At 40.6% G+C, this 27,381-nt stretch overlaps 1 protein-coding gene across 3 annotated transcripts in view; it reads left to right on the top strand.

Moving 5' to 3' along the window:
- The window catches only part of ppp1r16b (protein phosphatase 1 regulatory subunit 16B), a 107,249-nt gene that overhangs the window by 39,197 nt on the left and 40,671 nt on the right, over positions 1–27,381 (top strand).

Here is a 27,381-nt window from a genome sequence, read left to right as displayed (position 1 = left end):
TATTTAGATGTGTGGTCACAAGCGTTCTATTATAAAGGCTGTCATGGGAACTGCAATATTAGTGTATTGTTTTTTTTTTCTGTTTACTTGATTTGTCATTTGCAATAAAGTCTAGGCAACATAACATTGGATTGCTTTCCTTAAAATGTGTAGCTATGAGTTAGGTTTACATTAACCACTTTTTATTTTACACACAGAGACTGATCATGTAGATCATATTATTTGTTGTTTAATTAGTACACAGTTGAAACCTGAATTTCAAGAAGGAACGCAGCCTAAAAGTCACTAGAAATGTGCATTTTAAAGTTAGCTGGGATTCAGTGCAACAACAACAAAAAAGGCCATCTTTTTGGGCCTTCACCAGTTTGCATCCCTGACTTTGACTTGAGATCTACATACTTGACTCAGAATTTTATCAGAAGTCTCCCATTTGACATCTTTTAATTATTTACGCAAAAGTCTGAGTAGCTGGCGCTTAACTCCACCCTGATCCAGGCCCTAAGAGCATAAGAATAAAAGTGGAACTGTAGTATTGGTCTGCTTTCCCCTTTTCTCTCCCTATTATCACCTCTGTAGAAACTAAGTGTCTTTTTTAGTGGACCTCTTCCTCTCACTAATAAGGAAGTAGGAGTAGACAACGGGCACATTGAGACCTCCTAACAACCGCCTTATCTGCTCTCATACAGTATACACACACTGACTTGACCAGGTTTAACTAGTGCAACTGTCAAGACTTAACAGTTGCGCTAGGTTGACTTGACAGTTGGTCTTAAGCACTACTTGCGGTAGACCAAATCTACAACCATCAACAAACAATCTTTTATAGCCTTCCTGTTGCTATCTCAATCTAAAATTACTACAGATTTGTTACATCAATTATGATGATGGTATGTTGATTTGACTTCCTTACTGACATTCTCTTGCCCTGTGGCATTGGAAAACCAGGTTATGCAATTGACAACATTTTGGAATGGTCAGAAGACCTTTTACACAGTGTAGGTTACTGTATTCTGGGGCAGTGTTTTCTTGTGGTTGGTATGTAGTGGAGAATGATCAATAATCAATGTGTTGTGTTTTATGTATCAGAAAGAGTAACTAACCGTTTTTGTTGTTGGTTGAGTAGCACACTCTGTCCAGTCCAGACCCCCCAGTACTTCCTCTCCAATTCAAATTAACATTCCTGAGGCCACTTTAGTTCAGTCAGACAGGGCTGAGCTTGTGAGGAGAGAGGGCTCCTGAATGGCGCTGCTGCCAACGGGCAGGGCTGGCACTACTATTCCCTTGTTCCCTGGCACCCATGGTACCAACGGGCATCATCACAATATGGTCCGTGGCATCACAAGATTAACAGGGCAGAAGAACTGAGAGGCCGCTAAGAGCTAACATGATCACTGGAGCTGTAACGAACTAACACCGTAGCTAACGAACACAAATATCCAGTAGAGAGAGTGGGGACCAGTGACTGAGTTTTTGGCTTGCTAATACCTATCAAATTAAGAAATGAAACAACATTCTTATTTACCAACAGCAAGCATCCAAAAACAGACAGGGTTTTATTAAAATGTCTTTATTACTGTGTCCTAACCCTGTCCCTTCAATAATTTGACATTTTCAAGATCATTGCAGTATATACTGTGCCTTCAGAAAGTATTCACACCCCTTGACTTTTTCCACAATTTGTTGTTGGAGCATGTGTTATTTAAAATGTATTCAATTTAGATTTTTTGTCACTGGCTTACACACGATACCACATTAATGTGGGATTGTTTTTTGAATTTTTTATAAATTAATTTTAAAAAAAAATGTAAAGCTGAAATGTCTTAAGTCAATGAGTATTCAACCCCTTGGTTATGGCATGCCTAAATTAGTTCAGGAGTAAAAATGTACTTAACAAGTCACAAGTTTTTTTTTGAATGACTACCTCATCTTTTTACCCCACACGTACAATTATCTGTAAGGACGCTCAGTCGAGCAGTGAATTTCAAACACAGATTCAACTTCAAAGACCAGGAGGTATGCTTGTAATCGTTAAAGACTGGGGAGTTTTTCAGGATAAAAAGAAACAGAATGGAGCGAAGCACAGGCAAAATCCTAGAGGAAAACCTGGTTCAGTCTGCTTTCCACCAGACACTGGGACATTAATTCACCTTTCAGCAGAACAATAACCTAAAACACAATGCCTACTCTACACGGAAGTTGCTTACCAAGATGACAGTGAATGCTCCGGAGTGGCCAAGTAAGTTTTGACTTAAATCTACTTAAATCTATGGCAGGACCTGAAAAATGGTTGTCTAGCAATGATCAACAACCAATTTGACAGAGCTTGAAGTATTTTGAAAATAATATGAGGGAGGGAGAGTCTCCCCCGGGACTGTGCCCTGGGACCAATTGCACCCTTGATCTGGACTGTCTATGACAATGTTCACCTGTACGGGGATACAGTCCCCATCCTTGCCAAGACTCTCAAGGACGTCGCTTTAAACCGTAGCCCGACCTCTCAACCAGGAACAGCGGAGCAATCTCCATCCCATAGTTCTTGTTGGATTGTGAGTGTTTTCTCATTTTGAAGGTAATAAAAAACAGTTAAGAAATCTTTTTATGTTGGAGTTTACAAGGTTGGAAGTCCTTCATGGAACCTAACCATGAAGCATCACGGCCCAATAAATGACATGGTACTAGACAGGCCTATAGATGGAATGCAAACAGTACAGAAATCTACCAAAAAACTATTGGTAGCCAAACAATACAATCTCTCCTAGACACATTTTTTGTTTTAACATTCTCCTACATCAATGAAGGTGCAAATTTGGACTTTTGGAATATCAACTTTATATTTTACAAATTAGCCTCATTGGCTAATCTAAAGAAAGATAAGAGCAAACCAAAAATAATAGATAAAAATGGTTTGATAATGATTGTTGCAATCTAAGAAAGTTTGCACAACTTTGGAAGTATGCTTGGGGTCATTGTCCATTTGGAAGACCCATTTGCGACCAAGCTTGAACTATCCACACAATTTTCCTCCCTCATGAAGCCATCTATTTTGTGAAGTGCACCAGTCCCTCCTGCAGCAAAGCACCCCCACAACATGATGCTGCCACCCCCATGCTTCACGGTTGGGATGGTGTTCTTTGGCTTGCAAGCATCCCACTTTTTCCTCCAAACATAATGGTGGTCATCATGGTCAAACAGTTCTATTTTTGTTTCATCAGATGAGGACATTTCTCAAAAAATTACGATCTTTGTCCCCATATGCAGTTGCAAACCGTAGTCTGTTTTTTTTTATGGCGGTTTTGGAGCAGTGGCTTCTTCCTTGCTGAGCGACCTTTCAGGTTATGTCGATATAGAACTCGTTTACTGTGGATATAGATACTTTTGTACCTGTTTCCTCCAGAATCTTCACAAGGTCCTTTGCTATTGTTCTGGGATTGATTTTGCACTTTTCGCACCAAGGTACGTTAATCTTTAGGAGACAGAAAGCATCTCCTTCCTGAGCGGTAAGACGGCTGCGTGGTCCCATGGTGTTTATACTTGCGTACTCTTGTTTGTACAAATGAACGTGGTACCTTCAGGCGTTTGGAAATTGCTCCCAAGGATGAACCAGACTTGTGGAGGTCTTGGCTGATTTCTTTTAATTTTCCCATGATGTCAAGCAAAGAGGCACTGAGTTTGAAGGTAGGCCTTGAAATACATCCACAGGTACACCTCCAATTGACTCAAATGATGTCAATTAGTCTCTCAGAAGCTTCTAAAGCCATTACATAATTTTCTGGAATTTTCCAAGCTTTTTAAAGGCACCGTCAACTTAGTTTATGTAAACTTCTGACCCACTGGAATTGTGATAGATTATTTCACTGTCTGCAAACAATTGTTGGAAAAATTACTTGTCATGCACAAAGTAGATGTCCTAACTGATTTGCCAAAACTATAGTTTGTTAACAAGAAATTTGTGGAGTGTTTGAAAAATGAGTTTTAATGACTCCAACCTAAGTGTATGGAAACCTCCAATTGGAGAAATCACTTTGCAAACCTCTTCAGCAATATAACAAAGAGCCCAGAACAGAAAGATATACAAGAGAGTTTACAAATCATTGAATTAGTCAAAGACTATCAGAATCCTGTGGATACCACAATTACGGAAGAATAATCTTTGGAGAAACTATGCACACTCCAACCCAAAATGTCCTGTGGTGCTGATGTTTTTTTAAATGAAATGATCAAATATACAGACCACAAATTCAAATAGGCTATACTTCTCATTGCAGGTATTTCCCCTGATATTTGGACAAATAGATTGATCACACAATCTATAAAAATGGAGAGAAATTTGACAAATAATTAGAGGAATTTGCATTAGCAGCAACTTGGGAAAAATGATCTGCCGTATCATAAATAGCGGATTACATAGTTTCCTTGATGAACACAACGCCCTAAAAAGAAGCCAGATTGGATTGTTTTTAATTATCGTACAACAGACCACATTTACACCCTCCACACTAATTGGCATACTGGTAAACCATAACAAAGGCAAAATCTACACGTGTTTTGTAGACTTCAAGAAAGCATTTGATTCAATTTGGCACAAGGGTATTTTTTTTAATAAACTAATGGAGAGTTGTATTGGAAGGAAAACACATGTTATTAAATCAATGTACACTAAAAACAAATGTGCAGTTAAAATTTGCAACAAGCAAACAGACCTTTTCTCTCAGGGACTTGGAGTGTAACAGGGCAGCCCAATAAGTTCCAACACAATTTAACTTCTACATTAATGAATTTGCGAAAAACAATCGGCAGCACCTGGTCTCACCCTAAACAACACTGAAATCGTCTGCTGTACACAGATGATGATATTCCAAAAACCGTCTGGATGACACGTTCTATTTGGACACAGTTCTATTAGAACACACCAAAAACTACACGTATCTAGGACTACATCATTATTATCATCATTATTTACCAAATGGGACAAACATCCAATTGAAATACTGCATGCAGAGTTTTGCAAGACTGTATTGCAAGTGCAAAGAAACTCAAAATAATGCAGGTAGAGCAGAATTGGGCCAATACCCCTTCCTTAAGCGAATAGAAAAAATAGCCATCAAATTTTACAACCATCTAAAAACAAGTGACCCCAAAACTTTCCATCACACAGCTCTTCAATGTCAAGCGATGAAACAAGAAAAGTGTCCCCTCAGCCAGCTGGTTCTGAGGCTCAGTTCACTGACTCAAATTAACCCTATAGAGCTTCAAGACATCAATCAGAAAATCTGGCCCAACCAAATCATCACAAAGCAAAAATGAAAATACATCAACTTCAATGCTATTTGGCTCTGAACAGACGGTACATGGTGGCAGACTGACCACTGTGACTGATCGAAAACTGAGGAAAACACTGACTAGGTACACAGCCAGCGAGCGCGCACAGTCTGCGAACGCGTGAACCCGGGGAGCGAGAGCGTGTGAACCCGGGGAGCGTGCAAATGCAATTGAGCGCGTGAGAAGGCGCGCGAAGGCGCAGTTGTTTCATTTTCCATGTTTAGCTTATTATATTTATTATATTTCTACTATTGACTATTACCATTTTGTTTGTTTTTGATTTATTTTGTATTATTTACTACCATTTATTATTATTTGTAATTCTTAATTATTTTATTATGTATATTGTATACATTGTTGCTTTGGCAATATTGACAATGTTTTTTTTCATGCCAATAAAGCAGCTTAAATTTGAATTTGAGAGGGGGAGGGAGAGGTCATGAGCAGATTAACTGCCTAATGTTTTTACAAAAAAGATAGATTTAGTGTTAGATAAACTTGGATTTTTTTGTCATCGACATATACAGGCTTGAATAAATTGTCCGTAGCGCTTCGAGACAGGGTAGTGTTGAGGCACAGATCTGGGGAAGGGTACCAAAAAAAAATGTATACAGCATTGGAGGTCCCGAAGAACACAGTGGCCTCCATCATTCTTAAATGGAACAAATTTGAAACCATGAAGACTCTTCCTTGAGCTGGCCACCCGGCCAAACTGAGCAATCGGGGAGAAGGGCCTTGGTCAGGAAGGTGTCCAAGAACACGATGGTGACTCCGGAGTTCCTCTGTGGATATGGGAGAACCTTCCAGAAGGAAAACCTTTTCTGCAGCACTCCACCAATCAGGCCTTTATGGTAGAGTGGGCAGACACAAACCACTACTCAGTAAAAGGCACATGACAGCCTGCTTGGAGTTTGCCAAAAGGCACCTAAATACTCTCGGACCATGAGAAACAAGATTTTCTGGTCTGATGAAACCAAGATTGAACTTTTTGGCCTGAATGCCAAGCGTCACGTCAGGAGGAAACCTGGCACCATCCCTATGGTGAAGCATGGTGGTGGCAGCATAATGCTGTGGGGATGTTTTTCAACGGCAGGGACTGGGAGACTAATCGGGATCGAGGCAAAGATGAACGGAGCAAAGTGTCATGGAAATTCTTACACAGGGATTCTCGAAGTCAATCTTAAATGAATCATTGTTTATTGTCAGTGCGCTGGAGAGGTTGCAACAAACTTAATGCACCATAGTGAATGTCTGTCAGAAGCTCTGCCTGGACAGACCCAGCAGTTGTCTTTTATATACAGTTATATTTGCATGATTTAACATAATTCATTAATCATTACTGTTTTGTTTCGTTCATGTGACAGACCAATACTGGTTCATAACATGTGACAGACCAATACCTCACGAGGCTTCTTCTCTCTAAGCTGAGGCTTTAACTGAGATATCTTTCGTTCTCAAAACAAGGTCTGGGAGTACTGCCAAATTGCTGCTACTGATAGTGAGGATTTGCACAGTCAGCCACTTGCATGAACACAGAAATTGTTTTATAGACATTCTATACTCCTATTAAAATAAGGGGAATCAACACAGAAAAAAAGACAGACATTTCATTTCAATCCCTTCATTCTGGGTTGTACAATCCAATTAGTATGGTAATGCTATAATCATAATAAAGGTTATACTTTATTAATGCGAGTGAGTATCAAAAATGCACACACATACACAACGGATCTGTAGATTCAGAGGTGAATAAATCTCTAAATGTTAACCACTGTTTCCATATTTCTTACCACAACCGGGTTGGATTGACTTATGTTTTTCACTAACTGTCCCTGGGACATCAACCTAGCCAAAATATAAAACCAGTTGTTTAACAATTTTGTTAAGACCTTTCCTAAGGTTGGTGCTTGCTCATAACCTCAGTGTTCCACATAATGTAAACGGATTAAGGGTTTAGATGACCTTACCCTCAACTTGTTTGAAGGTTTTACTTTTTTTTTTTTTTTTTTTAAATCATTACTCATTCTCCATATCTACAGGGGGAAATGGGGGCTCATCCAGCGTTGGCAGCTTATTTGTTTCACCATCCTCTGGGGGAGTAGAAAACATGATAGCCGCTGAAATCTTATCAGCCAGAGAGGCACAGATCACTTTACATCATGTTAATAACATTTCACAGGAAACATTTTCACACCAACCTTGCTTTGAATGAGATTGGGGCAAGGTTAGCCCAAGCTACAATCTAGTGTCTCTCCTCACATTTTTAGGGCACAGCTCTGTCTCTAGAATCCTTGCCTTTCCAAATCATAATTATAACTATTGATAAATGATCTAACCCAAATGTAGAATTACAGTCCTTAGTACTTCATGTTGGTTCTATCACTTTAATTTAAGACCCTCCCTTTTCTCAACACTTGTGGTAATGACATTTGGTATCTCAATGCATTCTTAGTCTAAATTACTATACATTTTGCAGTGTGCAGACCTCCACAATCAACCTGATACCCCAAATAAATGATTTTGGACAAGCCTAAATCAATTACGGGCACGGTTGACCACCACCCTTCACGGCACTCATTCTTCCTTCCCTGGCATTTCTTCATGTTCTTCAGATAGTGTTTCAATTCGTCCTTTTAATGGCACATGTTCAAAGTGGATGGCCCTTGATGTCTCTCACCTGAGCCACCACTGTCCTTTACAGCCATTTATATCTTTGTTCATTTTCCTACCAGTACGAGAGAAGTTTTGACTAGGTCTCTCTCCATGCTCACTCCACATGGGCCCATGTCGCTCCTGAGAGAAAAGGCAGTTGATAGCTTCTGGTTGCTGTGTATAGATTTCTGGCTTGGTCTCACGGTAGACATTTTCAGCCGGGTTAGAGGTTCACACTCTGTTCTCGGCCTAATTATCTTCCATGCATCTTTGCTATAACCTCGAGAGAGAGGACAGACCAGAACAACAGTTTATTTTCGAATAACAACACACAGTTGAAACCAAACAAAGAAAAGAAAACAGCAATACACATCTATCACTCAAGTTGGGGAAAACTTCAATCCATTTGAAGTAACATGCTGACCACCGCTCGCATCACAAAATAAATGTACACATACATGTTATTCAACCATTGCACCCACACTGCTCGCGCGTGTCAATGAGCGCCTGTGTGGCCAGGCACTAAAATCTAACTTGGTTCTATTTGTGACGCTCAACTCACTGCAAGTCCTGCCTCTCCCATCTCATAGATTTTTAGGTGCATATACCCACGTGAGTGATTGAAAGATGAACTGAGGTCCACACTAACGTATTCTTTTTGGTAATGCACCGTGAAGTTGGTTGCCAACCGCCATATAAAGTCCGAAGAAGGAAAAGAAGCCTGGAAGGAGGAGAGATGACGAGAAACGAATTCGGTTTACCGTTTTATCTGTGGATTCATTGTCAGAGTAGAGGACTTTGCATTTCAGGTAAAATAACAACCCAATGTTTATATCCCAGGACAAATGAACTAGCAAACAGCAAGCTAGCTAGCTAAATTGCCATAAATGTTTAATGCTTTTTGACCTGTCCTAAAATTAAAATAATTGGTTCAGAGTTTTGATATTTCAACCTGCGTGTCCTTAATCATGTCTGGTGTGGGTGAATAAAATCATCTTGCACGTGTGCATGCAGTTTGTTCAGCATGTTACTGTTGTCCATTACCAACATCTTTTTATTTTTTTGTAAAATAATGTGCAGACATGTCTCTCATAGCCTGTTTGAGTTCAGTGTGTACTGGCGGCTATCTATTGTTCCATCTAAAGTTACTCTGTATTTTTATTTTGCAAACTCTGTTGGATATTCACTTTTTGCTTCAATATTTAGTACATGTCTATTTTAAGATTTCTATGTAATGTTTTGTAGGGATCAATATGTATTAACTGGGTTGGCACTGTCTTAGTCCCCATTAGATGTCGCGACGCATCCATAATAAGTCTGGTACCTGAGACAACAGGGACACGGATGCAGTCTCCATTTTGCCTCACAAATTGGTTTAGAACGTCATAATTTGGAATATCAACAAACTGTATTGGGAGTACAATAAAATGCCTTTTTAAGTTTAGTTAACAGAAAATCATGTTCAACATTCATTGGTTCCATTTAACAGGGTATGGGCTTATTTCAAAATGCATTACCAGTGTGGAGGAAATATTCTAAGCGTTTATAGTTTTTTGTTGGATAGGGGTAAGTCAAGTCCCGTACAATGCTTTAACCTTATCATACAAATGATCCATAAAGGGACCACTGAACAGAATATTTTTACTCCACGTGTGGGTGTGTTTGTTGTATTATTATTATTATTGTTGTTTTTCTATTCTTACTTCATCAGATCATAATAACTCATTATACAAATATTATGTTACCTTATCTCTAGTAACTTTCATATCTCCATGCATAATAACGTTGTAGATCCAACGACGGTGTTGGACAGACCTCTAGATAACGTTACAGATGGAAAAACTCAGCTCACAGAGCTGGTTGGGGCATTCATTCACCTCTTTCACACGTCGTGAGCTAGTCCCCTGACAGCTCTCATTCACTTAGTACTTTATAGCTCAATTTCAATCTCTTAACGTCCAAATTTCAATCAATCAGCTTAACACGTCCTTTCCACACCCACACAACTCTCACACCGGGGCTAAACCCCTGTTCAGTTAATTGTGACCCGATTTTAGGAAACTAGGCATATGTCACAAGTCAAGACTTCTTTGGCAGAAATGCCTTCTCGAACATGTGAACTTTCATGTGCCTTATTAACAAACTTGTATTCCATCTGTAAATACAAATAAAATGGTTAAATTACAAGCCTTGTTGGTTAAGCCACAGAAAAAGTCAAACCTTCCCACTAGCCATGATTGGCTGAGATGGAGTGGGCTGGACATGCCGAGAGATGAGTTCGGATTGATCTGCCGGCTTCTGTCTATTTGAGCTCGTCAGTTTGTGTTGATAATCCTGGCGAACATGACTTACATTTTTTTTTTAAGTGTTGCTCTCCACTTTCTGGAGGATCAAGTTTTGAAATCATTGGAATTAGAGTATTATAGCTAAAGAGATGGAGAAAACACCTGTCTCCAGATTATATCTTCAAACTAAGGCCAACTGTGGTATGGCATTCCTGACAGGGAGACGCGTTCATCATGCATGATGATGTATACAGGTAAGATAGTTTAGCCTTAGCTAGCTACATTTTCAGATATTAAACGTTTGTAATTGACGGGAAGTTGGTTCATTTCAAGCTAAAGTGTACTGTTAGCTAGCTAGCTAACGTTATCTGGCTGACTCCCTAGCTGACATTATTATTCATATCCTAGAGCCATTTGCTTTTCTAGTTAGAGCCTGCTAACTTTGAACCTGGTTGGTTAGGTCCCAGCACTGTGGCATTGTTGGCACTGTGTTCATTGTTGTTTACCTAGCTAACTTTAGCTGGCTGTCTCGTTAGCTAACGTTACGTGACGTGTGAACACTAGTTGAATATGGCCGGTGTCAGTAAACATCTGCAAAAAAGCGTAATGAAATTGTTGCCAGGAGAGCTGGGTATGCTGTTTTCATGTTATCCATAGGTAAACAGATCATCGGCCAGAGCGCCAAGTGTGCGCTCTGAACGCTCTGAGAGTGAATTGAGATGGGTGGGGCTTAAGAGGGTGCGAACGATGCTGAAGAGCTCTTCACGAGATACCAAAACATTCAAAGGCAATTTTCTCAAAAGTGAGTTTATAAGTTGATCAACTTTCAAAGCAGAATTACTTTCCCATTGTTTCCTCAAATGCAGTGTATGATATACCCTTTTGCACCTTATGCTGTTCTCAGTGGTTCCCCGACCACATAAACACTTCTCGTAAATGCCTAAAATAACATCTTGTGCTATTACCAGTGGTTCTCAGACCACGTAGACACTTCTCACATAAATGTCTACAGACAATTGTCAGTGGAGCCTCTCCTATCCTCACATCACTCTAGCCTTCCACTAAGACTAGTTCTAGCCTTCTAAGACTAGTGGTACACTTCTTCCACATCTTTCTGTTCAGTTTTATATATTTTTTTCTTCTTTTTATACAGATTCATTTAAATTGACTTACTGAAATCATTTGCCGTCCCTCAATTGTTGCAGATGATGCGTCTCCTCCTGGGCAGCTCACAGTAAGGGTCTGGTCTGGGCAGGTCCTCGTCCTCTTTTGGTTATATGGGAATATCCCTCACTCTTCATAAAATGCGCCACCAGTTTTCCTCGCAGACCCCCACTGGAAAGCTCTGCAGGCAGACTCAATCATAATTTTAGTGACTCCAAATGTAGTGGACATTTTTACACAGGAACACTCAGTCAATCTTAAATTAATCATTATTTGTCAGCGTGTGGAGAGGTTCCAACAGACCCAGCAGTTGTCTTATATATGGCTATACACAGACAAGTTTTATTTGCATGATTTAGCATAATTAATTAATCATTACCATCATGTTTAGTTCATGTGACAGACCAATACTGGTTCGTAACATGTGGCAGACCAATACCTCAAGGCTTCTTCTCGCTAACCTGAGACCTTGAAACTAAGAAATCTTGTTCATTCATTCTCAAAACAAGGTCTGGGTTTTCTGCCAAATTGCAGCTACTGATAATGAGGATTTGTACAGTCAGCCACTTGCATGAACACAGTAATTAGGTATAAGAAAAGCACAAACGTAAACATTTCCATCACAAAAGTACAGAGATCCTTGATGAACCTGCTCCAGAGCGCTCAGGACCTTAGACTGGAGCAAAGGTTCACCTTCCAACCGTAGAACAACCCTAAGCACACAGCCAAAAGTACGCAGGAGTGGCTTCGGGACAAGTCTCTGAATGTATTTTGAGTGCCAGAGCCGGACTTCGAACGTCTCTGGAGAGACCTGAAAATAGCTGTGCAGCAGCGCTACCCATCCAACCTGACAGAGCTTGAGATAATCCGCAGTGAAGAATGGGAGAAACTCCCCAAATACAGGTGTGCCAAGCTTGTAGCGTCATACCCCAAAATACTTGAGGCTGTAATCGCTGCCAAAGGTGTTTCAACAAAGTACTGAGTACAGGGTCTGAATACTTATGTAAATGTGATATTTAAAAAATAATAATATGTAATGCATTTGCAAAAATGTATAACGTGTTTGCTTTGTCATTATGCGGTATTGTGTGTAGATTGACGAGGGGGGAAAAAAAACTATTTAATCAATTTTAGAATAAGGCTGTAACATACTTTTTTGGGGGGATAAAGTCAAAGGGTCTAAATACTTTCCGAATGCACTGTAAATAGCAATTGCTGTTAGCTAATTCATATTGTGGTTTCTGTCAGGGGAGTTATTTAAATATGACCACTTATGTTATATCAATCTTTCCTCAGTTAGCGCAAGGACTAATGTAGCCTACATTTTCCCGATTTGGAGGATTGTGTATGCTGTCGCTACTTCTGTGAATGTCTGAACATTGCATACAAAAAAAACTGGTCACATTAAGGACATAACTTTGTAAGGACTGTGTTTGTCAAAAATGTTTGTCAAAAAACTGTGGCCAGCTGAAACGCTGACTATTGCGTCAATCGAAACTAGATCTAAATGAGCTTTCCAATCACACCCGTTCGAGCATACTCTGCTGGGACCACTGTAGAAGGATCACACCAGTTTGTTGGTACGTGTGGTTAATATAATTAAATTAATATAATATAATTTAATTTGTCTATGTATTTTTAGATGTAGGCCTGTTGTAAATGTGTTATTGTTACCGAGATAAATAAAAGTACAAACATAAATGTAAACTACATATTATTTTGATAGGGGTAATGAACTGTCCATTGATCAGCACAGCAATTGATAAAAACAGGATCATGTTTGAAACAGAAGTGGGTTCTGAGCTTAAATTCAATATTACACAGGTAATCTAACAGTTAGAGCCTGTCTGCATTCATGATTTCTCAATCTGAGCTACTGTGTGCAACACACCACCACCTGTTATGTTGAGCACCTACTGACCCAAAAATATGTCATTGTTATTATTTTTTTCAATAACATGTTTTGCTAAAATAAAGCTTTAAGGAATTACAGGCATGCACCACATTACTAGAAGACAAAACGGCTCAATCCAGACTGATGGTCTGGTAAGTATAAAAGCAAAGCTTGTATTTATTTAATAAGGAAAGCATGAAAAGGTATTGTGATGGGATAATGTCTTACTGTGGTGTTTGAATCCAATACTTTACCTTGTATGCGGTACAACTCACATAATTGTGGAAGCACCTCCAGGAGTATAATTTAGGCTTTTTGAGAAGGTTTGAATCCTAAGCAACCTGGCTACAGACAGTTTGAAGTACAATACCAACATAGCTACTGTAGTAGGTCAAAGCTGTGTTCTGGAAAACATTGGAAAAGGCTTGGGTGGAATAGGCATTGTGGTGCTCATGTGAATTTTCAGTTTCAGACCAATGCCTATTCTCACTTAACTGTTTTTTTGTTGTTGTTTTTAATAAGTTAATGATTTAAAAAGTGTCTCCAGTCTATGGAGTACAGAAAAATAACATATGTAGCCTACGGGAGAAAGAGTAGTAGCCTAATTTATGTTAAAAGAATTTGATGGTGTTGTTGGAGCTACGTAGCAAAAGGAAAACCCAGAGTTACCTCTGCTGCAGAGGATACGTTCATTAGTTACCAGGCTCAAGTAACAGACACATCTCAACATCAACTGTTCAGAGGACACTGCATGAATCAGACCTTCATGGTCAAATTGCTGCAAATATAACCACTACTTAAGGACACCAATAAGAAGACTTGCTTGGACCAAGAAACACGAGAAATGGACATTAGAACAGTGGAAACCTGTCCTTTGGTAAAAATTTGCGATTTTTGGTTCCAACCGCCGTGTCTTTGTGAGATGCAGAGTACGTGAACAGATGATCTCTGCATGTGTGGTTGCTACCGTGAAGCATGGAGGAAGAGGTGTGATTGTGTGGGGCTGCTTTGCTGGTGACACTGTTGGTGATGTATTTAGAATTCAAGGTACGCTTAACCAGCATGGCTACAACAGCATTCTGCAGTGATACGCCATCCCATCTGGTTTGCACTTAGTGGGACTATCATTTGTTTTTCAACAGGACAATGACCCAACACACCTCCAGGCTGTGTAAGGGCCATTTGACCAAGAAGGAGAGTGATGGAGTGCTGCATCAGGTGACCTGGCCTCCACAATCACCCAACCTCAACAGAATTGAGATGGTTTGGGATGAGTTGGACCGCAGAGTGAAGGAAAAGCAGCCAACAAGTCCTCAGCATATGTGGGAACTCCTTCAAGACTGTTGTAAAAGCATTCCAGGTGAAGCTGGTTGAGAGAACGCCAAGAGTGTGCAAAGATAGTTCTGATGTATTCACTTATTCTGCAATGTAGAAAATGGTAAAATAAAGAAAAACCCTTGAATTAGGTGTGTCCAAACTTTTGACTGGAACTGTGTGTGTAGATAGAGATATATATATATATATTTGTTTTTAAATAACATGCACACCTAACACGTATTGTATTTTCTCTGAAGCTCGGTTTATTAGCAGTGTTCAACGTACAACAGACCGATGTAACCTACTGCATAAGCTCCCTTTCATTCCTGTCTCCTCTGCTCTGCTGCTGCTGCACTAGTCTATAGGGACACTCTGTAGTCAGAATTAGCATGTGTTTGAACCCATTAAAACACTTTCTCTCACTCTCCCCCTCCTTTCTCTGTATTGCTCTCTCTTTCTTTCGGTGTTGCTCTTATTTCTCTTTCTCCCTCTCAGCTCTCACTCACTCACTCACTCACTCACTCACTCACCTCACTCACTCACTCACAGCCTGATGTGGGAGCTCCACTGTGGCCTTATTTCGTAGCTAGGTTGCATCTATCTCAAGTCGGTCACTGTCAGCATGCTGCTACACTCGGTAACACTCAGTTATCTTAATGGTTTCAATTCCTGGCTATACCAAACATCATGCAGCTATTTGGATTGAGTTCCCTAAAACAACCCAGACCATTATTCATAGTAACTATTAAACTATGCAATATGTTTGACTCAGAGGCCTATTTGTCACTAGGATTCGACTTGGTTCATGACTTGAGTTCAGCAGTACAGTTGGAAAGATGGTTCTACATTCTAAAGGTTAAATATGCACAGTTGTGTAAATTACTTAAGTAAAAATACTTAACTAGTTTTTTTGGGTAATCTGTACTTACTATTTATATTTAAAAGAACTTCTACTTTTATTCCACTACAATCCTCATTAAAATGTACTTTTTACTAATTTTCCCTGACACCCGAAGTACTTGTTATTTCGAATGCCTAGCTGGACAAAAATGGTGAAATTTATGCACATATTAAGATAACATCCCTGGTCATGTCTACTGCCTCTGATCTGGCTGACTCATTAAACACAAATTATTTGTTTGTAAATTATGTCTGAGTGTTGGAGTGTGCCCCTGGCTATCTGTAAATTCAAATAACATGAAAATGGCTTGTTTAATATAAGGAATGTGAAATTATTTATATTTTCACTTTTGATACTTAAGTCTATTTTAAAAGCAAATACTTTTACTCTTAGTATTTTACTGGGTGACTTTCACTTTTGCGTTATTAATTTTCTATTAAGGCATCTTTACTTTTACTCAAGTATGACAATTGGGTACTTTTCCACCACTGAATTTGCAGTTGCTGTCAATATTACTGAGCTTCTCATTAATATGAAACAGAAGGGGAAAAAGTTTCTGCCTTTTATCTCCTGATCTGATACAGGTGGGATTGTGGGATTTCTGGAGATTGCATCACTTTAGAAGAATCTCTATTGGAAAGACTTTAGCCTAGAGATTTTCTGAAAGGGATGTGGTCTAAATGTGATTCTTAAGCTTCTGCTTTTTCCTTATTAGTAATATTTTAATGTTATTTTTGTCTCGCATGGGTGGAAAGTGTGTGGACTTACTTACTGAGCAAAACATAATTTACAGCATCAGATTCTTAGCTTTTACACACCACATGAATGACTAAGTGGTGACAAGTTTCAGAGACAATTACTCAAATTATAGACAGAACTATACAAAACAAGAATCAAGATTCAATATTGTCATGTGTTATAATAAAAAAAAACATTGTTTGACGATGCCTAGCTAGCTAGCCAAGTGTGTTGTATATTGTGCCTACTTTGGCATATCTAACATTAGCAATGTTAGCTACACGATAGCTAGCTAGCTAGCGATCTTTTTTAAAGAATAATGGGCAAATGTTGCACAATCCAGGTGTGGAAAGCTCTTAGAGACTTAACCAGAAAGTCTGACAGCTGTAATCGCTGCCGAAGGTGCTTCTACAAAGTGTTGACTCTGGTGTGGATACTTATATAAAGATATTTCTGTATTTCATTTTCAATAAATTGGCAAAAATGTACCGAAAGGTTGCTGGATCGAATCCCCGAGCTGACAAGGTAAAAATCTGTAGTTTTTTTCCCCCCCTGAGCAAGGCAATTAATCCCCAACAACAGCTGCTCCCCAGGCGTTGATTTAAGGCAACCCCTCGTACCTCTCTGAGATGGTAAGAAAGTGACACAACTGCCACCTACTGGTCTGAGGTATTTTTATTGCTAGTGCTGGCGCAGAACCCATTGTCTACATCAGTGGTTCCTAACCCCAGTCGTCGAGTGCCCCCAACGGCACATCTGTTGAGAGGTGGTAAGTACTCTTGATGGTAAAGAAGCCCTATTGGAGAGAGCGAGAGAAGGGTTCCGTCCCAAATTACCTCCTATTCCCTTAGTCACTTGTCTCAGGTTACTGCATTTTCTGCTTGGTTTCCCTAATGTGATGATTAGTGAACATACAATTAAAGTCTATTAATAGCTGCTCATATTGGGTAAATTATATCAGTGTTATGCTAATTATACCAACCATATTCTCTTCCCAACGTCCTATTAAAACCGATGACGCGCACACACAATGTCATATTACTGTAGCAAGCTTACTCATGTTGTGTCCTACACCACACAAGAAAGGTGCCAAAATGTCAGCTGGAGTAGAAGCTAGCAAGTGTTGTACTGACCATTTCATGTTAGGTAATTGACAAAGAACTACAGTGGTCCTCACTTTTAGTGAGCATATCAATGTTTTGAAAGAATTATGATTCATGGTAGCGTTCATAGGAGTAGTCCCATAGTTTCATAATAGCATTCCCCAATGATACTCTTTGTCTGTACAAGTGGCTCTGTGTGAATCACAGCAGATGTCTCAATACTTTATACTGCTATGGAAGTGGCCATGTGAGCCCCTTCAAATGAGGGGATTTGGCTATTTCAGCCACAATCGTTGCTGACAGCTGTATAAAATCGCGCACACAGTCATGGAATCTCCATAGACAAACATTGCCAGTAGAATGGCCATACTGAAGAGCTCAGTGACATTCAACTTGGCACCGTCATAGGATGCCACCTTTGTCAAATTGCTGCCCTGCTAGAGCTGCCCCGGTCAACTGTAAGTACTGTTATTGTGAAGTGGAAACGTCTAGGAGCAACAACGGCTCAGCCGCGAAGTGGTAGGCCACACAAGGTCACAGGATGGGATCGCTGAAGCTTGTAAAAATAGTCAGTCCTCGGTTGCAACACTCACTACCGAGTTCCAAATTGCCTCTGGAAGCAACATAATCACAATAACTGTTCATTGGGAGCTTTATGATTGGGTTTCCATGGCCGAGCAGCCGCACACAAGCCTATGATCACCATGCGCAATGCCAAGCGTCGGCTGGAGTGGTGTAATGCTCGCCGCAATTGGACTCTGGAGCAGAGGAAACGCGTTCTCTGGAGTGATGAATCACGCTTCACCATCTTGCAGTCCGATGGATGAATCTGGGTTTGGTGGATGAAAGGGAATCTTAACGCAACAGCGTTTGGGGAAGGCCCCTTCATGTTTCAGTATGACAATGCCCCCACGCACAAAGTGAAGAACCCTGACCTCAACCCCATCGAACACCTTTGGGAGGAATTGGAACACCGACTGCGAGCCAGGCCTAATCACCCAACATCAGTGCCCAGCCTCACTAATGCTCTTGTGGCTGAATGGAAGCGTGTCCCCACAGCCATGTTCCAACATCTAGAGCAGTGTTTCTCAACCCTGGTCCTTGAGTACCCCTCAACAGTACGCATTTTTGTTGTAGCCCTGGACAAACTCACCTCGTTCTGCTCACTGAGGGCTTGATGATTAGTGGACAAGTTGAATCAGGTGTGCTTGTCCAGGGTTACAGTAAACATGTGTACTGTTGGGGGTACTCGAGGACCAGGGTTGGGAAACACTGATCTAGTGGAAAGCCTTCCTGGAAGAGTGGAGACTGTTATAGCAGCAAGGGGGGTCCAACTCCATATTAATGCCCATGATTTTGGAATGAGATGTTCGACAAGCAGGTGTTCATATACTTTTGGTCATGTAGTGTACTTTATTGAGAAAGAGAGATTTATCAGAACTCAGAGGATATGCCGCCTTTAATGTCCACTCGGGTCTGTGTGCTCCCCCCCACACACACACACACACAGCGGTTAGTTAAGATAACAGGAAGGGTGTGTCAGACTTTCTGTGTTTATTGATCTTTTATCGCTTTGGAAGCGTCTAGGCCCTCCCCTCCTCCCTCTATTGGAATGTAGCGACGTCCAGGAAGCCATTTAGGAGATTCCGTACAATAATCACCATGGCAACCCCCAATCAGAGGTTCCTTTTATATGAGTATTGTAGAAAGTCCCTGTGCCTTCTCTCCCCCATAGGAGTGTGTGTGTGTGTGTGTGTGTTTTCCCACTGTTTCACTGCTAGAGACAGTGTGGTCTGCTCTCCCATGGGCTGACGGGTGTGGAACATTTACACCAACAGATAGGAATCACCCTCGGTGTGCGTCATCACCTCAAACTCTCCTCTTTAATCTATCTCGCTCATCCTCTGTTCTTTTTTCAGCCCTCTAACTTTCCCTCCCTGTTAAATATAGAGCTTTTATTAGTTTAAGTATGCACTTTAATTTGTAGAAAGCCGTAGAGAGGATAATCAATCTCGAGGTTCTGTGTTTTGTTGTATCGCATTGTGTCATGTTTGTTTGTATGTGCATGTGTATTGTGTGGATGTACAGTAAATGCACATTGAATGTGTTGAGACAAAGGTAGGAACAGCAAGGCATTGATTCATACCCTCATCGTTAACACGTAATTTCTGTCTGATTCAGACTGAAGGGATAAGAAGCTGTAATTAAGCAATAAGGCCCGAGGGGGTGTGGAATATTGGCCAGTAGGGCCCCAAAGGGGATGTGTCATAATATCCATAAAACCTAGCGGTTAAACACAGAAATGGTTCCAATCGTTTTTTTTTCACCATTCATTTTTCCCATAGGAATTTTAGAACCACTTCAAACAAGGTCTGTAGGCTTTCCCTGGCGTGATGTTTTGATAACCGTGTAAATATCTATCGGGCAGGGGACTTTTATCAGGTGACTTTTGTCAGATTTGAAAATGCTAATTAGCATCAAAGTAGACATCATGCAAGACTACAAATCCCTGCTCGCACGTTATCTCTAGCTGACACCTTTGCTGTCAGCTACTAGCTACCTTGATCCAAAACAAGATATGTTGAAAATTTTCATTTACTATTTCATTGAATTAATATTTGTCTTATTTATGCATTTGATCTTGTCTTGTACAGAATACTATCCTAGTAGCAGTCAGGTATTTACAATGTGCCATGAATACTAGGCTAGTTTATATTAAAAAAAAGTTTGCTAGTTAGCGCCATTAGCAACACACTTATTTTACCACATCCTCTTCTCTTTCAGCCGGTGGAGGTCTATATTTAAACCCTTATATGTCTGCCAACAATATGATCGAGGTGAAAGCTATTTCAATTCATGGTGTCAGAATGCACTGCTGTATTAAATAACTAACTTGTTGACATGTTCTGTTGCAGATTCAAAGCCAGATTAACTCATTGCAGAATGTATCCATAATCATGAATGAATACGCATATTTATATGACAAGAACACGCCTAGTCACCCATCAATCACATCAAACATCTGAACTCCCAACAGTTACATTGTTTTTAAAGAAATCAAAATGGTAAACAATGCATGCATATGCTTTTTAAACATAACATATAAACATCTGAATTGAAGTAATATTTAAATGCTTTATTAATCAATGCCACAAACCTGGGAGATCGAGGAGCACCATATGAACTATTATTATTAACCGAGAGCGCACAGATTCTTCTGCTTTTCCATTTTAGGAATTACACCAACACAAATAACACTATAAAACAGCACGTTGTGATTTTTGGTGTGTGAGTTCCAAATGGAGAAACTAGTGGATGCTTAAGGTAGGTTTAATATGAAATACTAGGTTGACTCCAGCAGAATGAGAAAAAAGGAAGCCATGCCTAAATGCCGCTATATCAACACCCTTGTCAATTTTACAGGTCCATGTTAAATTAACAGGTCCCCCAGGCCATGCCCAGCCAACCAGAATTAGATTTTCCCCACAAAAGGGCTTTATTACAGATATAAATACTCCTCAGTTTCTTCAGCTGTCCGGGTGGCTGGTCTCAGACAATCCCGCAGGTGATGAAGCTGGATGGAGAGGTCCTGGGCTGGTGTGGTTACACGTGGTCTGCAGTTGTGAAGCCGGTTGGATGTACTGACAATTTATTTATTTTTAATACGGAGGTGGCTTATGGTAGAGAAATCCACATTAAATTCTCTGGCTACAGCTCTGGTGGACATTCCTGCAGCCAGCATGCCAATTGCACACTCCCTCAAAACTTGAGACATCTGTGATGTTGTGTGACAAAACTGCACATTTTACAGGGCCTTTTATTGTCCCCAGCACAAGATGCACCTCTGTAATTATCATGATGTTAAATAAGCTCCTTGAAATGCCACACCTATCAGGTGAATGGATTATCTTGGCAAAGGAGAAATGCTCACTAACAGGGATGTAAACAGATTTGTGTGCACAATTTGAGAGGGATAAGCTTTTTGTATGTGTGTGCAGTCGTGGCCAAAAGTTTTGATAATGACACCAATATTAATTTTCACAAAGTCTGCTACCTCAGTTTGTATGATGGCAATTTGCATATACTCCAGAATGTTATGAAGAGTGATAAGATGAATTGCAATTATTTGCAAAGTCCCTCTTTGCCATGCAAATGAAATGAATCCCCAAAAAACATTTCCACTGCATTTCAGCCCTGCCACAAAAGGACCAGCAGACATCATGTCAGTGATTCTCTCGTTAACACAGGTGTGAGTGTAGACGAGAACAAGGCTGGAGATCACTCTGTCATGCTGAGGACTGGGGTAAAGTCATTTTCTCTGAATCCCCTTTCCGAATGTTTGGGGCATCCGGAAAAAAGCTTGTCCGGAGAAGACAAGGTGAGCGCTACCATCAGTCCTGTCATGCCAACAGTAAAGCATCCTGAGACCATGTGTGGGGTTGCTTCTCAGCCAAGGGAGTGGGCTCACTCACAATTTTGCCTAAGAACACAGCCATGAATAAAGAATGGTACCAACAAATTCTCAGAGAGCAACTTCTCCCAACCATCCAGCAACAGTTTGGTGACAAACAATACCTTTTCCAGCATGATGGCGCACCTTGCCATGAGGCAAGTGATAACTAAGTGGCTCGGGGAACAAAACATCAATATTTTGGGTCCATGGCCAGGAAACTCCCCAGACCTTAATCCCATTGAGAACTTGTGGTCAATCCTCAAGAGGCGGATAGACAAACGAAAACCCACAAATTCTGACAAACTCCAAGCATTGATTATGCAAGAATGGGCTGCCATCAGTCAGGATGTGATATATATATATATATACACAGTATTTACAGATAAATATTTGTAGTCAAAGTATCAATGTAATATTGCGATATATAACTGCATCGATGTTGCTTACTATATTACTGATCTGCTGTCCAGAAGGTAACAGCAAACAGAGCAATGTCTTCCCGCAGTAAAGCAAGCACATTGACTCGAGAGGATGCTAATCAGTTCATCCCTGAAACCCATCAAAAAGCCAGACCAAAATAATACAGCTAGCAAGAGTAGCTACAAGTCAAGTAGTACTTGAAGTAGGCTACCCACCCCTGACCCACAGACAAACAAACATTATAAAGAATGCCTAGCTTCACCATCGAAGTTAGCTAACTATTTTATAAAAGCCAAAGAAAGAAATTCATTTTTGTGAGTTTCTCATGCATTTTAAATGTAGCCATTTGGCCAGGCTAATGTTGCTAACCATGAGCTAGCTCGCTGCATAACATGTCTTGTGTACATTTAAAACTTGCCCAAGGCAGTTCACATAATTGTAAATTTAACACATTGCCAATTTATTCATTACTAAATTTAGACAACATTAGATGATTGATCCAGAGATTCTTGACTTTACCTTGATTCGCCAGTCTGGTGAGTGACGTGAAACTTTACAGGCATTTGTAGTTCTGTATGATAGCCACATTAGCAGACAATTAGCATTTAATTCTCGGGTGGTAAATACAGTTGAATATATTGATTAGTCACCTTGTCCGAGAGAGATTTACATGGTTAACAAAACGTCACGCCAGGGTAAGTCTACATAAAAACACAGCCATTATTTGATGTGTTTCTAAAATACCCTATTGGAAGAAAAAAAATTGACCGCTAGGTTTTATGGGTATTATGACTCATCCTGTTTAAGCACGACTGAAAGCGGAGTGCCTGGCTACAGCCCTTAAATGTGGTATATTGGCCATATACCACAAACCCCAGGGGTGCCTTATTGCTATTACAAACTAGTTATCAACATAAAAAGAACCGTAAACAACTAGTTTTGCATCATACCGGTTGCTTATTGTCTGTTATAAACACGGCTGAAATGCTGTTTCAGCCAATCAGCATCCAGGACCCAAACCATTACCGGTTTAAAATCAAGCATAAACTGTATCCTAAAACGTTGTTTACATACGACAGACAGTTAGATGGTCCCAGAGGGTAAATCAAAGACTGTTCTGTTCTTCCATTTTTAAAAAGGAAATGTTTTCCATTCTTCGGTTCATGGACTATTTTAGCTGTTTGCCCAGCTGAAATTTTATTGGTTTTTGCCGTGTTTTGAAAATGTAGCTGTAAGATTGTGAAATGAGGCAGCTTGACAATGAGACGGGCAGATACTATTAGGCAGGTGTAACTGCAATTTAGATGTAAACATTTGAACACGTCAAAAGAGAGAGCATCTGATGGGCTTTCGCTTACTGCAGCCATGAATTTCCGCTAAAATACCTATTTAAACACCGTGTTAGTCTTCAGGTGTCCAATAAGTTGGAAAATAGAACTGGGGCTTATCCACCAGGATTTTTATTTATTTATATATATATATATATTTATATATTTATTTAAAATATAGAGACCCATTCTGAACGTACCCGTGGACAACTAGACCCTTTTCGTGTAGACGTTATCCGTAGCTGATAAAATACGAGAGGGAGAGGTGCTGCTCTAGCAGGCGGGGGAGGAACCATACTGTGAGTGAGTGAAGGACTAGAGACGGCAACCAAACAAGTCAACTCGCGCTATAGTATACTAATAGCTGCCGTACCTAGGTTATTTATCATAAAATAATATTACGTAGTACCTGTCTTGACTGCATCAAACCGGGCAAAGCTACTTAAACTAGCTAGCAAGGCTAATTGAGGCTGCAGTGCATGCACGTTCTCATCCTACAGTTACAAATAACTCCAATCACAATAATGAAGTAGCAGCCTGTTGGCTCGTGGTCGCTGTAGCCTATCCTTCTCCTTTACTTTTAATTCCGTCATTTTAATTCCATCTTCCATTGATATCTCCTAACTTTTGCCAAACACAGAGCGAGGCTCTATGACTGTAGCCTATTGCCGCTTTGATGACTTATGATTGGCCAACAACAAGCTACATGTATCACGCTCCACTCTTGTGAAAAGCAAAAGCATAAATAATTACATTTCTGTCTCTCTCTCTACTGTAGCAGTTGCTTACGGATCTGCAGGGGCCCTTCTGTCAAGTCAGTTCAAATTACACATACCTGAGACCCGTGACAATCATATCAAGTCTGACCCAGACCTGTGACATTATTTAGAATTCTGGATCAGGACCCACTCGGCTCCCGGATCGGGTCTCGAGTATTTGGGTACAGGGGTGTCCGTTAAGACCTCTAACACTGACCAAGCTATAGCTGACAGTTTAGGAAAATACATTTTTTTGATTGCAATTTAGTGGGGCAGATGGTTAATATGTTAATGGTATCTCTAATCAGCCAAGGGTGAATCCTAACTTCCACTGAAGTCAAATTTTCACTTAGTCATGCATTGATGTCAGTGGAACTGAAAATTCTGATTCACCGCTCAGTGATTACAGTAAAGACACTTTCTAGTCTGTGTGGCAAGACACAGGGCGCTCCGCATGTTGTGTTGGAGATACAGCGGCTGTGAGAAGAAGATTAGTATATTTCTAATCAGTAGCTGAGCATGGGTACAGGAAGGCCAGAGGTAGTGTGTCAGTAACAGTAATCACAGAGGATGGGGATGCTGAGGAGGGCAGCAATGCCCTGGAGGCCTTAGATAAAAATCTGCTGACAAACTGGGAAGTGTAGGTAGTGTGTACTGTAGCCCTACAGCGTACTATACTGAGAGAGGGTCAAGCTGAGGTGAGAAACAGGGAGGAGGGGTGTGTGTTTGCGTATCGTATGTGTGTGTGTGTGTGTGTGGAGCTGCGGGGGAGTTTTGGTGGTTTAAAAGACAGATACCCTGTGGGGAATTAGTAATGTGTGCAATAATTATCATCCCCAATCTCCTTTTCCTGCTCTCTCTCTCTCTCTCTCTCCAAATCCCCTTCCCACAAACATCCCCCTTCAGCTCACAGCCCATCACAGCACCTACCCCAGAGTTATGTCAATTTCTGGGTCTGGTTTGTTTCCGTTATTAAAAAAAGCAGTTCAGGCAAAGCTGCCAAAACAGAGGATAATGATGTGAAAATAACCCAGAAAGATCAGCCTGTCTGTCAACTATGTTGTTCAGCTCTCCTCACGCTGGTTATACAGTATATTCTGTACGGTGCATCAGATCCAGCGGCTTAAAAAACACATGTACGCACACATGCACATATACACACACAGGAAGGGAACAATAATAATCCAAAAGCCTTTACATCACCTGCTCTACTGTCCAACCAAAGTCACTATGGTGATAACATCCTGACCTTAATTTATGATTTTAATAACCTTCATTTCTGCTCAAATGAATTCTGGGAAATATGGTAATCCACAATTAATGGCTTCTGGGTTGATGGATGGGGCAAATGTAAGGGGTAATCCAGGATAGCAGAAAGAGGCTCTGGGGCTACAGTACCAGTATAGACATTTAGTACCTTTGTATGAAAGCCTGGTGTGGTCTGCACACATGATTTGGTCTGAAAGCATAGTATGTATTGAGACTGGTCATGTGATACCGTCTAATTTGGTCTGAAAGCATAGTATGTATTGAGACTGGTCATGTGATACCGTCTAATTTGGTCTGAAAGCATAGTATGTATTGAGACTGGTCATGTGATTAACGTCTAATTTGGTCTGAAAGCATAGTATGTATTGAGACTGGTCATGTGATACCGTCTAATTTGGTCTGAAAGCATAGTATGTATTGAGACTGGTCATGTGATACCGTCTAATTTGGTCTGAAAGCATAGTATGTATTGAGACTGGTCATGTGATACCGTCTAATTTGGTCTGAAAGCATAGTATGGTGTTCGAGAGTAGTCTATTTGATAAAGTCTAATTTGGTCTGAAAGGGGGATACCTAGTCAGTTGTACAACTGAATGCCTTCAACTGAAATGTGTCTTCTGCATTTAACCCAACGGGGGGCTGCCGTAATCGACATCCACGTCTTCGGCGCCTCGGGAACATTGAGTTAACTGTCTTGCTCAGGGGCAGAATGACTGATTTTTACCTTGTCAGCTCAGGGATTCGTTCCAGCAACCTTTCGGTTACTGGCCCAACGATCTAACCACTAGGCTACCTGCCGCCCCTAAAGCATAGTATGTATTGAGAATAGTCTGTGATAACGTCTAATTTGGTCTGAAAGCATAGTCTGTTGAGAATGGTCATGTGATAACATCGAATTAATTTTGGGCACCACTTGTTTGTTATTAGTCAACAGGAAACTATAAAACAGTTACAATTATCATATGATATAATCTGAAAGCAGTTCAGGACTTCTCAGTGACAGTTTTGTAGTCCTGAAACAGGAATAGGTAAGGCCTCCGTTCAAGAAAGCTGTGATTGGTTCAGGTGAGGGAAGGGTTCCGGGGGCTGAGTCCGCCCCCATTTATCACCTGCATTGTTCTGTGTGGCTTGAAAACAATTGAGTCAAGACGGTCTGACTCTCCAGACACCAAACGGCACACTTTTCCGTGGACAAATAAGGGTAGCAGAAAACATCACAACAAACATTCCGAAACTCTTAAGGCGTATGCATTCTTCCCTGCTGAAACAGTTTGTGCATATATTACGACAGTTTTTGTTCATTTTGGACTGCTGTTTGGGTACAAAATGTTTCATGGAGGCAAGCCGAATTTCGGAAGCCGAAGTCTACGCCCCTTAGTCCGTGATTGGTCAACTGGAGGGGTGATGCGAGTTTCTGCTTCCTGACGACTCAGCCCGAAACTGGATTCAACATGGCGAACGACAACTTCGCGCATCGATTTACTGAGGTACAAAAGTACCTTCACCAGTACGATTCTATCCATGCATTATATAAAGACCAGCATGTAAAACTTACATTTGTGGAGGGAGATTGCAAAGACCCTGGGGTCTGACCCAACCGCTTGTTCGAAAAGTAGGGTAGGGTTCGCGACAAGTTCATATTGACAAGTTTGTTTGGCTGGCTTGTTCAGAATGTGGAAAGACTGACGTTTTGGAGTTCGGTTAGGGTTTTGTCAGCTGTGCGGGCACAAAGTTTTTCTCAACGGCCAGCCGAATTTCGGAAGCCGAAGTCTAGATCCCT

Source organism: Salmo salar, chromosome ssa22, assembly GCF_905237065.1.
Source record: "Salmo salar chromosome ssa22, Ssal_v3.1, whole genome shotgun sequence".
NCBI classification, from domain to species: Eukaryota; Metazoa; Chordata; class Actinopteri; order Salmoniformes; family Salmonidae; genus Salmo; species Salmo salar.
Note: the sequence above shows the minus strand (reverse complement) of the source record. Positions and strands in the feature narration are given on the sequence as shown.